Source organism: Mustelus asterias, chromosome 12, assembly GCF_964213995.1.
Source record: "Mustelus asterias chromosome 12, sMusAst1.hap1.1, whole genome shotgun sequence".
NCBI classification, from domain to species: domain Eukaryota; kingdom Metazoa; phylum Chordata; class Chondrichthyes; order Carcharhiniformes; family Triakidae; genus Mustelus; species Mustelus asterias.
Window position 1 is genome coordinate 81,713,931 of NC_135812.1, and position 13,971 is coordinate 81,727,901.

Consider the following 13,971-nt stretch of genomic DNA (forward strand, 5'->3'; position numbering starts at 1 on the left):
ATTTGGTAGCAAATACCATAAGCTTTCGGAGCACTGCTCCTTCATCAGATGGAGTGGAAATCTGCTCTCAAACAGTGCAGTATTCTGCAACTTGATTCTGTCTGTTTGCACTGTTTGAGAACAGATTTCCACTCCATCTGACGAAGGAGCAGTGCTCCGAAAGCTTATGGTATTTGCTACCAAATAAACCTGTTGGACTTTAACCTGGTGTTGTGAGACTTCTTACGGCATTATCATCAGCAGTGCTCAGTGAGTCTTGCAGGTTCAGTGTTTAGGGACTGTAATATGGAACAGATAGGGAAACATTCTGCTGTCTTACTGTAAGAACAGAAATTATGGAATACTGCCAATCCTATCCTCTCATTTCCCCCATCATGTGATTAGTAGCATCCTTTGTCCCAGATTATAATGAATTGACAGAGAGAATAACATTTATCAAAAAATAGGGGTAGCACGGTGGCACAGTGATTAGCGCTGCTGTCTCATAGCACCAGGGACCCGGTTTGGTTACCAACCTTGGATAACTGTCTGTGTGGAGTTTGCACGTTCTCCCCATGTCTGCGTGGGTTTCCTCCGGGTGCCTGGTTTCCTCCCACAGTTGAATGGATTGTCCCTACTAAATTGCCCCTTAGCATCAGGGGGATTAGCAGGTAAAGACCTGGCGTTATGGGGACAGGGCCTGGATGGGGTTATTGTCGGTGCAGGCTTGATGGACCGAATAGCCTCTTTCTGCACTGTAGGGATTCTATGATTCCAAAAAGTATTGTAATCAAAATTCATTGCCACTTATTACAGATAAGAACATATAACAGAGTGTAAACTTTCGGTAGTATTCCATTGTCTATGTTTAACATAAAAGCTGAAGATTAGCTTTTGTGCTTGTAGTCATCTGAATCTCCAAATTAGACGTATTCTTTGTAATTTACTTGCATTAAGTTATATTATCCTGTCTGCATTGAGAGTCCATTTTGCATGATAATGCTCCAAGTGCCACTAATGGAATTATTTAGAAATGTTGCCTGATTTGCATGCTTATTATATCAAAGTTTTATGAATTTCAGTGCTCAACTGCAGAAAACTTGGATTGTTACAAAATGCAAGAAATCTGCTCTCATCCGAGTGTAAATGCAAACATATACTTGCTCCCGGGACTTAATGTGTGTGCAGCTACTGTTCCTCCTCTTCCCAAGAACAATAACTTACTGTGCAGAGAGTTACCGCAAGGAATTGATGACACAGTGGCAGCTGGCCAATGCTTGAATGCACATTGGACAGTCGCTCCTCATAGTAATCAGTGCAGAATCCTGAAGCCTACTTGCACTCTCAATGTGAACTGAAACCTGTGAACAGACTGTGCGCATGGGTCATTGTGACCTTTTAATTTGTTTCAATGGGGAGCCCACTTCATTAATCATTTTGGAGTGGTGGAATCAGCCCTGGTTAATCTGAATGCTTCTACAAAACAGCTACTGCTAGAAAGGCATATTTCACTCCCCTTTATAGCAGGAACAATCCTGTTCTTGCTGTGGCTTCTCACATCTTATTGGTCGCGCCTGTGACGATTTGGTCTTCATGTATAAAGGGAGTTATGGAAATTTGTTCAAGCTTTTCTGATGGACACCTAAGGTGAGAGTCCATCTATAGCGTATTAAATATTCCTGGATACAAGGTGTTCAAGAAAGATAGGAAAGGAAGGAAAGGGGGAGGAGTGGTAGTATTCATTGAAAAGAACATCACTGTGCTGGAGAGAGTGGACGTCCGAGAAGAGATCAAGGGCAGAATCTATTTGAAGGAACAAAAACCAACATTTGATTCCAATTTATCAGGCCCAGATCCATTCTTACCCCACTGAAGTTGGCTTTCCCCAAGTTAATAAGGATGTAGTTACATAGCTCGGTGAGACAATAGGCCACCAACTACTTGGAAAGATGCAGAGGAGCAAATTTGCAAGTAAATTACAGAGAGGTGCAAAAAGTAATTGTCATAGTGGGGAACTTTAATTATCCAAAAATAGACTGGGATAGTAGTTGTGTCAATAGCATAGAACATAGAACTTGCCCATTACGAATTCACCTGATTCTAATGGTAAGGTACCTACATTTGTCTTCACCAAGCTTTTTCTCTTCACATATCTATAGAAACTTTTGCAGTCAATTTTTATGTTTTCTGCAAGCCTCTTGCCCCTTGGCCTCCTCTGCTGGATCTTACATTTCTCCAAGTCTTCAGGTTTGCTGCCTTTCAGGCCAATTTATATGCCTCCTCTTTGACTTTAACACTATCCCTAATTTTCATCCTGTGCCAGTAGATCCAGGTCTCAGGTTGCTGCAGGGTAGTGAGCGGGGCACCTCTTGTATTGCATGATCTGCCTGCCTCCTCCTATTTTGATTCTAGAAAGATCAGGCAAGAGGCTTTTCCACTGGGAACCCCACTGCCAGGATGAATAATGGTGGTGGGAAGACGAGGAGCAACAGAGCAATTATCACAAAGGCACAGTTAGATTTTGAGTTGAGCAGTCAGCCTTTGGAGTAAATAAATCATCAGTCAAACCAAAAACACAGAAACAAACCAAGTCCAGTCAGGATTTTCAAGCCTCTGTGTGTAGTTTTTTTTAAAGTTAGCTACACACGGTGAAAACATTATTTGCATTTTGATCTTGTGTGTCAACAGCCAGCAAAGGTGCTGCCCAGAGCCCATTTCAGTCTCAAAGTAGAAAAGGACTTGCTTCACTGGAAACTTGTTTCACTCTGGAGCCATTTATTCCCACACCCACATTGATAATGTAACTGCAACACCATGTCCTGCACCTTCTCCTTTCCTTCTCCTCTATGTACTCCATGAACGGTGTGCTTTGTCTGTATAGTGCCCAAGAAACAATACTTTTCACTGTATCTCAATACATGTGACAATAATAAATCAAATCAAATAATATTCAGCTTAATTAGCTATATTCTAATCGATTCTTTGGTGAAAAACTGAGAGATCCCAGCCGCGATTCTCCCATCTCGCTGTGCTAAGTTTTTAGCGCAGTGGGCCGAGAAATTCTCGTGTCGGCCAATTCGAGGGTTCACGTGAGCGTCTCCCAGTGCTGGATTTCCGGCAGCGTCGGCTCCGCACCGAAAATTGGTGGGGAGGCGCAAAGACAATTAACATGGTCATTTTAGTATAATTTAAATACAATTAGTGGGCCCGGGATTGAAATCTCCGGGCCCACTAGCATCCTCCACCCTGCCAGAGTGTTTCACTCCAGCGAGGTTTATTAAAGCTCCCCACTTTTGGGGAACTAGTGGCCTGTCTCCGCTGGAGTGAAGGGGCCCCCCAGAGGGTCGGATGGTGGAGGGTTACCCCTTGGGCATTGGCACCCTGGCTGTGCCAATGTGTGCCCCCTGGCATTGCCCAAGTGCCAAGGGGGCAGCTTGGCACTGTCCATCGGGCATGGAGCAGTGCCAAGGGGGCAGGGCATATGGGGGGTAGGGCCTAGGGGGCGAGGGTTCCTGCTGCCACTCTGCAGAGGGATCAGTGACGGAAGCAGGGAAGCCAGCGATCAGGACAGGCTGGGGGGTCGGCACTGCTGGTGGGAGGGAAATTGGTGAGGGGGGCTGGAGATCGTTGCGGGCCGGGAAGGGGGAGTTGGGGCTGGGCCCAGGAATGTTCGGGGCCAGTGATCAGGCCGTGGGAGGGTGGAGAGCCGGTGTTGCAGCTGTCTGGGGCTGGCCAGTGATCGAGTTGGCCAGCAATCGGGAGGCCATCAGTGCAGGGCCATTGCGCATCTGCCGATTTTGGTGCAGTGGCCCGCTCAGTGCGGTGATTTCAGCTTCTCCAATGGGGATAGGCCCCCCTTCCTGAAATTTAATGATATTCACCCTGGCGGTCTCTGCAGTGCACAAAGTGTGGGAAATTCTTCCCTCAACTCCCACTGAAAAAAACAGTGTGAATTACTCTAGTTTTCACACAAATTTGACACTTTGAATTTTTTTGGGAGAATTTCACCCCCCATTGACACCTCCCCTCCCCCCACTGACACGCCCAACATCTTCAGTCTTGTAGACCAAGTGGTCATGTGAGAACATGATAACATGGCTACATAAGAGGTCATGTGGTGAGAGCGCGGGAGCAAATCTTGGGATCTCGGGCGGAGCATAAGTACAGTATGTAGCTGTTGAGCTTAGAAATAAGCTACCTTTGTTGGAAGTCCTTGAAATCGGTGATTTGAGGAACCCATAATGTTCTACAAGTCTACTACTTCTGACAGCTTCAATTAGAGAATAGGATTTTTTGTTCGCTTTCCAGTTTTCTCATTAGGAACTCTGAGAGTAAGTGGCCTAATTTTGGATTTTATCTGGGATTTGTACTCTGGCCCCAAGTGAGGGTAGATTTTCCTTTTGAGATGCAGTTTTAGTGGGATGGTGTTTCTCCCTGATCTCAATTCTAGCTCCAAACCACTTTCCCAAGAGTGTCCAGCCGAGAGGCATATCAAGATTCCCACCATTAATAAGGATTCCACTGGTGCAAAGATCAGAATCTCAATGAAGTGAGAACACTGCTACAACATCCAGAAGAAGTAGCAAGGAACTGTAAAGAGATGACTGTAAGGAGTTTGCACATTCTCCTTGTGTCTGCGTGGGTTTCCTCCGGGTGCTCCGGTTTCCTCCCACAGTCCAAAGATGTGCAGGTTAGGTTGATTGGCCATGCTAAAATTGCCCCTTAGTGTCCTGAGATGCGTAGGTTAGAGGGATTAGTGGGTAAATATGTAGGGATAAGAGGGTAGGGCCAGGGTGGGATTGTGGTCGGTGCAGAGCAGACTCGATGGGCCAAATGGCCTCTTTCTGCACTGTAGGGTTTCTATGATTCTATGACGTGACATCCCCGCCACGGGGATGTCATGTCACGTCATGTGGCGGCATGGACAAGTTGGGCCGAAGGGCCTGTTACCATGCTGTAAACCTCTATGACTGTATGACTCTATGACATAAAGATCTGAAAGAAGACAGGCACTGTCGGCCTCAGTCAAGATCTAGCAGGTAGATTTCTGAGGTCAACTGCTTCTCAAGACCTATCACCACCTTGTCCAGAGCTGCTCTGGGAAGAAGTGATAAGTGAAGCAGAAAGAAGGAAAGTTAGAAAGCAAATTACAATCTGAAACAAAAACAAAATGTTGGAAAATCTCAGCAGGTCTGACAGCATCTGGGTAGAAAGAATAGAACCAATGTTTCGAATCTGGACGACTCTTCATCAGAACTAAAGAAACTGGAAATCGGATGAGATTTATACTATTGTGGGGATGGGAGGGAGCAGTATGGGCTGGATAGAGGGCCACCAATAGGTGGAGGCTAGGGAAAGATTGACAGAAGTGTCATGGACAAAAGAATGAAGGGAATGTAAATAGTGGTGTTCATGGCTAGGAAGGGTGCTGGTGGTGGTACATTAATAGTTCAGAACATGTTAATGGCAGAACAAAGGTAAGCAGTGCTTCGAAGAGCAATCTTAGACATGTAACAGATAGCCAGAGTGGGTGGGGGTGGGGGGAGAAGATTACAGTAATGGAAGAAAGATGGAAAGTGGGATAAAAGAGGGAATGGAAAAAAGAATCAAAGGAAGAAATGAAAATAAATTGAGAGAAATAAAAATTTACGGTAAAGGAGAGAGTTCACAGTCTGCAGTTATTGAACTCAGTGTTAAGTCTAGAAGGCTGTAGCATGCCTAATTGGAAGATGAGGTGCTGTTCCTCTAGCTTTCATTGGACCAGCTCCCTACTTCCCCACCATCACTTTCATATGTCAGGCAAGGAAGATGGTGGCAGCAGTGTCCCAGCAAGATCAGGACTATTTGTTGCAGCAGGGATAGAACTTTCTGCTCAAATTTTCCATTATTCGCTCGAATGGTTGTACCTGGTTTGGGGTAGAATTGAGAAGGGGAATTCTGACCCTCCCCAAAAAGGAATGAGCGAGTTTGCGATTTTTCCCCCTTCTTTTGCATGAGCTCTCTGCCCAAAGGCAGGTCTGACCTATAGTGCTCTGACCTTCATCACAGGTAGATCAAAGAGGCAGGTTCCGAATCCACCCCAGCCAGAGCGGGGATGGAACCCCATGCTATTGGACCAATCTGCTCCACTGCAGCCATCCAAACAATCGAGCAATCAGCCTCTTCCAAGGTACCTCGAGTTGCTGTTTCAACATACACTTTCACAGGCATGTTGTAGCCTGGAGCTATGGATAGACACTCCAATTTCTTCCCATTCCGTCAGAAATCTCTCCCACTCTTCACATTGATATATGCTGAAAGGAATTACAGGCTGACTCTCAACCTGTTTGTCTACGTTATGAACAAATGAGGGGATAGAGAAATAGTAGAAAAGGGTGGTGATCATGGCATAATGGTAATAGCACTGGACTAGTAATCCAACAACCCAGGTTCATGCTCTGGGGGACACGGGTTCAAATCCCAACTTAAAATCTGTAATTGAAAGCTAACCTTCCTAATAGTGACCAAGAAACTATCATCAATAGCACGGCACAGTGGTTAGTACTGCTGCTTCACAGCGCCAGGGGCCTGGGTTCAATTCCGATCTTGGGTGATTGTGTGGAGTCTGTATGTTCTCCCTGTGTCTGTGTGAATTTCCTTTAGGTGCTTCAGTTTCCTCCCTCAGTCCAAAGATGTGCAGGTTAGGTGGATTGGCCGTGCTAAATTGCCCCTTGGCATCTAATGATGAGTAGGTTGGATGGATTAGCCATAGTAAATGGGCGGAGTTGCGGGGATTGGGCCTGGGTGGGATTCTCTTTCAGGGAGTCGGTGCAGACTCAATGGGCCAAATGGCCTACCTCTGCACTGTAAGGATTCTGTGATTCTGAGTTGTATGCATTAGTTCACGTGGTAGAGATCCTGGCAGTGGGTACAAGGAAAATCTCACTTGAAACAGGTGAAAACTGCAAAAAATAACATGAGAATTCGATCATAACAAATCCTTCACCATCAAGTCCTTGGTGGGACTCGAACCCAGTTTAGAGGCAAGGATGCTACCCAGTGCACAACAAAATTTCTCAAAGTATCCATTCTGAACATCTCTGGAATATTCTTTTCACATATGGTTTATGTTGCAGACTCAACTGGGATTCGGCTCACAGTAATTTTTGAAGTCAAAGTTACAATGCATTCCAAAACTTGTAAAACCTACTAAAACGGTTAAAAAACCATCGGGAAACATATTTTCCAATATTAAAGCTCACCTTCTAAATTCACCACTGCAAAAAATGTGTGCACATCAATTCCCCCTCCCACTCAGCCCCCACTATGATATAAGTGATAGAATATTGAGTTCAAATTGCAGCTTAAGTTATGACCACTCGAGGGCACTTCGGGATACGCAGTAAGTGCTAGCCTTGCCAATACTGCTCATATCCCACAAAAGAATTTTTAAAATGCTGATATCACAATGCACCCCATTGCAATGACTCTTTTTCATATACATGAGGTCATTGGGACTTCAGTTTTCAGAGAAAAACAAACTGAATCTCAGAAAGTCACGCAAAAAAGCAAATAAAAAAATCCTCAAACTCAATATCATAAAGAGAAAATTGACTTATTCCGTTGCCTTGAAGCAGTGGCCTTGGTGATTGACTTTTATTTTGGGCCCTTTTCACTCCTACATTAGGTTATCCCTTTTTTTGTGCTTATGTTAGCTTTTTCCGAAGCTATCTATCAGTTGTCCTGCACAAAAGCAGTATAAAATTTGAAAATTCTGTGGTGCCATGGTCTTAAACTTCAAAGAAGTTTAAATGAAAAATTTTATTGATTAGTGTCGCAAGTAGGCTTACATTAACACTGCAATGAAGTTACTGTGAAAATCCCCTAGTCGCCACAGCCCAGCGCCTGTTCGGGTACACTGAGGGAGAATTTAGCACAGCCAATCCACCTAACCAGCACATCTGTGCATTAAATGAAGTTTTGCCTGCAGTTGATCCCTCCAACAATCTATTCACCAATGTATATTGTCATTGTTACCCTTTTTCATTTCAAGGGTTGGCACAATAATATAGGATGTGTTATGATCTAATTCTCAAGTTATTTTTTGCAGCTTTCACCTGCTTCAGGTGAAATTTCCTTGTATCCACTGCCCGGACACCCCGTGAATTGGTGCATACCAACACTCTCTACTTATTTCTCTCTATCTCTATCTTCTCTCATGTTGTCTCTGTCTGTTTCTTCCATGTGTGTGTGTGTGTGTGTGTGTGTGTGTGTGTGTGTGTGTGTGTGTGTGTGTGTGTGTGTGTGTGTGTGTGTGTGTCTCTGTCTTTCTCACTTTCTCTTTCAATCTGTTTTCAGGACAACTTGTGGCACAGTGATAGTGTCCCTACCGCTGAACCAGATATTCTGGGTTCAAGTCCAGCTCCAGGACTTGTTGACCGTGGAAGGAGTGTTTGTAACGCAGTTCAATGGGCTGATTATCAGCTCGGGAATCCTTCCACCAGTATTCCCCAAAGGGGAAAAGAAAAGATATGCTTGAAAAATCCTCTGTTTTGCTTTCTCTGCTGTTTCACTGTTCCTGTGTCTTTCTCGGTCTCACTGTCTTCCTATCTCTTGTCTCTGTATTTCTCTTCCATAGTGCCTCTCTCATATTGTACCTCTTTCTCAAGCCTTAATTTTCTCCCTTGTCTCAAAAAAAAATTCAACAGTTTAACAACTTAAAAAACTCTACCTGAAAAATTACCAATTATTTTCAGAAAAAAATCTAAAATGGTCACAATGCAGACCAAAATATATCAACACTGTCAGTGGACAAATCTCTCCATCTCACTGGAAAAAGTCAGAAGATTATCCCCATGGACTTCTAAGCATTGGATAGCAATTTCTAAGCTTTAAATGGGAAAAATATTTTATCTTTTCTTCGAACTCAATAGTATTTTTCAGACATGTCCTATACAGAAGGGTGGAGAAGAGCAAAGGCTGCTGAAACGTACAATCAACGAGTCTCCTATCAGCTTTAGGACCCCGACATTGTGATGAAATGTGGGGATGGGGGGTGGGGGGATCTTTGCTGGCAGCAGGACTTGCTCGTCAATGTTTCCAGAGTCAGCTTCCTAATTTGCCACCTCCGGGCCCACTATTGATACTGACGGCCTAATCAGAGACATAGAGGTTCCTTCACAGAGGTAAGTTTCAAATTAAAATTCCAAGGAGCCTCTCGGCACCTCCTCCACTGGATACCACACTGGGACCTTGTGAATGGCCTTGTCTTTCTGTGGCTCTTCTCTACAGGACATGGGGCCTCCACCTCCGGCGGCTTCACTGGTTGCTACAGGCTATTCCTGCTGTGACATCCATCTTGCACTGCTTTATGATGCCAAGTGAATTTCTCCCATCTTCCTTCTGAAATTTGAAAACTCAATATTAGTTCACAATGTTAAACAAACCCTCTTCATTGAAAGCCCTTATTAATTGGTGAAGGATATTTACTGCAGGAGACTTTGATTTGATTTATTATTGTCACATATATTAGTATACAGTGAAAAGTATTGTCTTTTGTGTGCTATACAAACAAAGCATGCCGTACATAGAGAAGAAAAGCAGAGAGTGCAGAATTAGTGTTACAGTCATAGCTCGGGTGCAGAGAAAGATCTACTTAATACAAGGTAGGTCCATTCAGAAGTCTGATGGCAGCAGGGAAGAAGCTTGGATCGGTTGGTACGTGTCCTCAGACTTTTGTATCTTTTTCCCGACGGAAGAAGGTGGAAGAAGTTATAAAAGTCTGAGGGTACGTACCAACTTGAATTAGTCTGGATTAATTTGAGGTCAGAACCAAAAGTGAACAGACTTGCACTGACCATCTTTGATAATCAATTGACTATAAAATAAAGTTCAAATTCTCATCCTTGCTTTCAAATGGCTCCATATCCCCTCCCCTCCCTATCTCTGTAACCTCCTCAAGCCCTACAACCCGCTAACGTTTCTGAATCTGCATTCACAACCTTTGCCACTCTGTCACTGTTAACCATGACTTTCATTTACTTAGACCCTAAGCTCTGGAATTCCTTCTCTGAACTTCTCTACCTCTCTCTCCTTTAACATTCTCCTTTAAAGCGATTTCTTCGACAGAACTTTTGGCCACATCTTCTAATATCCCCTTTATGGCAAATGTTGTTTGCAAGTGCCCCTGTGAAGCAGTTTGAAATGAATTTGCATTGTTTAAGACACACCATCACTGCAGCTAGCAGTCAAACAGTATTAAGGAAACTCCATAAAGCAATGGAAAACCAGCGCCACCAAAGGTCTGCCAACCTCGTGCCAGAAGTTATGGTGGGAGTCCTGAGGAACCCCTGAGGAATATTAGACCTGGCGCTGTGAGGCAGCAGTGCTAATCACTGTACCACTGTGCTGCCCTGTACTTTTGAGAATCTTTGACACCACCTTGGAATTCATTATGAACATCATGAGCATAAAATGAAAGGCCAACACTGGCGTACTTCAAAGAGCAGGAATGTCTGGAACTGAAACACTCATCATCGGAGCCCGGCTCAAATGGAGTGGAGTGTAGGCAGGTGAATGAAGTATTCTTACTTAATATAAAAATAGAAAATGCTGGAAATACTTGGGCCTGGATTTTCATCCTCAAGGCTGGGAGTGGGAGTTGGGAAGATTTCCCGCTCAGCTCCTGCATTTCAAGAGGAAATACCGACAAGGGCGAGGTTTTTATTGTGGGGCTGCACTCGGGAGATCCGACCTGGGAAAAGGTTTGGAGGCTGCCGGATGCTGAGGTGGGCTGTTTATATGGCCAACCTCAGTGCTGTGGAACTCCATCCCAGTTAAAATAAAAGCAGGCCCTCCAACCCTCACCACCGCCCCCCCCCCCCCCCCCATCCCACACTCCCCAAGACTCGCCAAGATCCATGCCACCTCATGGTCCCCCACCCATCCCCTGTGACCCCACATGCCAAGCTGTGTTCCCTAAACAACCCATATGGCTCCTCATACTCCCCATGTCAAACTATGGCACTTCCAAGGCATTCACGCTCTATAAACTGTATAAAAACAAGGAACACTACAGTGTTCTCACATTTTTCCATGTGACTACTAAAGCTATCCAGAATAATTGTTTCTCAAAGCTTCCCCACCACCTTGTGCAACTAAACATCTTGAAATTGACAGCAGAGACCAATCAAAGCAATTTGTCAAGAGATGTTTTCTCTGGGGTTCAGGTGTTTTAGTCCACTAATGGATGTCTGGGCTCTCAACCAAGGATACATAATGATGTACACCATGACGCATTGAAAACCTGGCCCAATTCCATAAAAATTGCAAAGGACTAGGTTTATCCCCACAAGAGGGCTAATCAAATTGGGAATGCAGGGTACAAGCTTTTGAGCCAAACCAGCCGGCACCTTTTGAGTGGCATCCCCAAAAATCAGAAATGGGATTGGGAACCCCAGAATTAGTTCCTGGCCGCCATTTCTAAAGGGCTCCTAAGTCATCCCGACTCACTGAAAATCCAGGTTGATGGCCTGTCATCAGAACCACTCTGATGGAACGTCATCGAGCTGAAATGTTAATTCTGTTTCTCTCTCCACAGATGCTGCCAGACCTGCTGAATATTCCCAGCATTTTCTGTTTTTATTTCAGATTTCAAGAATCTGCAGTATTTTGCTTTTAGTGTTAGGATTACAAGTTGGCTTGGCATTGTACTGGATTTATGTTCCATACAATATCAAACAAAAGTGACTGCTTTTATTTATGTTGGATTCAAAAGAACACTAAAGTTTAAGGTGGAAATTGACCTTTGAACGATCATTGTGGGTGTCCCAATTTCACTTTATTTTAAACAATACGCTATAAAATCGGAGCTACTGCCTCAAATCTTGGCCTCTCTCACCTGTGAAACATTGGCAGCGTACAAAAATAGTTTTGACATTTACAGGTTAAAATTTCATTTAGCAACATGCCATCAGACCTTTCTCTTTAGTTAAACCAGCCAGCAGGTGCAGAAATGGAAACATAAACTCCCAGCGAATTTGCCACCGGTATTCGTGGTATATCTGGCATCACTTAGAATCCGTCCTAAGGACGGAATAGACATTTTCTTGTCAGGAAGGACGTGACGATTCTCAGTAGATGCACAGACGGACACTTGTATCGGCCAAGATTTATTGCAGATGTCACATTTTAAATAAGTTTTGCGCCTGTGGGCTTTCAGTAACTTGGTATGTGTGCGGCCTGTCTGAGTAAAGCACTGATGATTTGATAAGTGGCTGGACATTGTCAACCAACCGCCCCCACCTATCCCCACCACCACCTCCCTGCAACAATCTCGAGTGGGAGGAATGGCCATAAATGTGACTATCGCTTAGAAGCTGAGCACTGCAGCCTTCAATAACGTCTGCACAGCTTAACGAGTGTGAGGTTGATGCTCCAAATCTTGTTGACCCCTCACAATCATAAAGTACTTTGCTAATAAACATAAATCTCAGTTGATGGTGCATGTCAGAGCAGTCTATAAAACAAATACAATGCTGGTAATGCTCTGAAACTTTGGTTTAATACACTACTCTACGTTGACTTCAGGGGAGAGTAAAGTTAGGTGGGCTGTAAAACTGGTGTGGTGCCTGATCTCATAAGATTCCTAATGTGGAGTTTAGGCTTAAAGTGCCCCAAATGGCCTGAGAAGGTATCTCAGTGCTCCAGTAACTCTTTAATGTTCTGAAATCAAGGAAATTAATAGCTTTAAAGGACTGCTGCCATCTCCACCCTATGGCGTCAGCCGTGGCAGCACTCTCACCTCCAAGTCACAGGGATTGAGTTTCAGTCCAACTCCAGATTCTGAGCACAAAATTCCAAACTGACGCTCCACTGCCAAGCTGAGACAGCGCTACAGGGTGGTGCAACAATCTTGTTTCTCAGGTGAGGTGTTAAATCGAGGCTATGTCAGGATGGATCCTCCCACACTATTCTAAAGGAGTGAAGTTATCCAAGATGTCTTGGCGAACATTCGTCCCTCAGACAACATCACAAAAAAACAGATTACGTCATCATTATCGCTTTGGTTGTTTGCGAGAGCTTAGAAGAAACATAGAAACATAGAAAAACTACAGCACAAAACAGGCCCTTCGGCCCCACAAGTTGTGTCGAACATATCCCTACCTTTTAGGCCTACCTATAACCCTCCATCCTATTAAGTCCCATGTACTCATCCAGGAGTCTCTTAAAAGACCCTATTGAGTTTGCTTCCACCACCACTGACGGCAGCCGATTCCACTCGCCCACCACCCTCTGTGTGAAAAACTTCCCCCTAACATTTCCCCTGTACCTACACCCCAGCACCTTAAACTTGTGTCCTCTCGTAGCAGCCATTTCCACCCTGGGTAAAAGCCTCTGAGAGTCCACCCGATCTATGCCTCTCAACATCTTATATACCTCTATTAGGTCTCCTCTCATCCTACGCCTCTCCAAGGAGAAAAGACCGAGCTCCCTCAGCCTATCCTCATAAGGCATGCCACTCAATCCAGGCAACATCCTTGTAAATCTCCTCTGCACCCTTTCAATCTTTTCCACATCCTTCCTGTAATGAGGCGACCAGAACTGAGCACAGTACTCCAAGTGGGGTCTGACGAGGGTCTTATATAGCTGCATCATTATCCCCGGACTCCTAAACTCTATCCCTCGATTGATAAAGGCCAGCACACCATCCGCCTTCTTAACCACCTCCTCCAACTGCGGGGCCAATTTTAGAGTCCTATGGACCCGGACCCCAAGGTCCTTCTTATCCTCTACAGTACTCCGAGTCTTTCCCTTTATATTGTACTCCTTCATCCCATTTGACCTGCCAAAATGGACCACTACGCATTTATCTGGGTTGAAGTCCATCTGCCACTTCTCCGCCCAGTCTTGCATCCTATCTATGTCCCTCTGTAACTTCTGACATCCCTCCAGACTATCCACAACCCCACCAAGCTTCGTGTCGTCGGCAAACTTACCAACCCATCCCTCCGC

At 44.6% G+C, this 13,971-nt stretch overlaps 1 protein-coding gene across 1 annotated transcript in view; it reads left to right on the forward strand.

The window, feature by feature from the left end:
- The window catches only part of mgat5b (alpha-1,6-mannosylglycoprotein 6-beta-N-acetylglucosaminyltransferase B), a 911,118-nt gene that overhangs the window by 522,404 nt on the left and 374,743 nt on the right, over positions 1-13,971 (forward strand). The window lies entirely within an intron of this gene.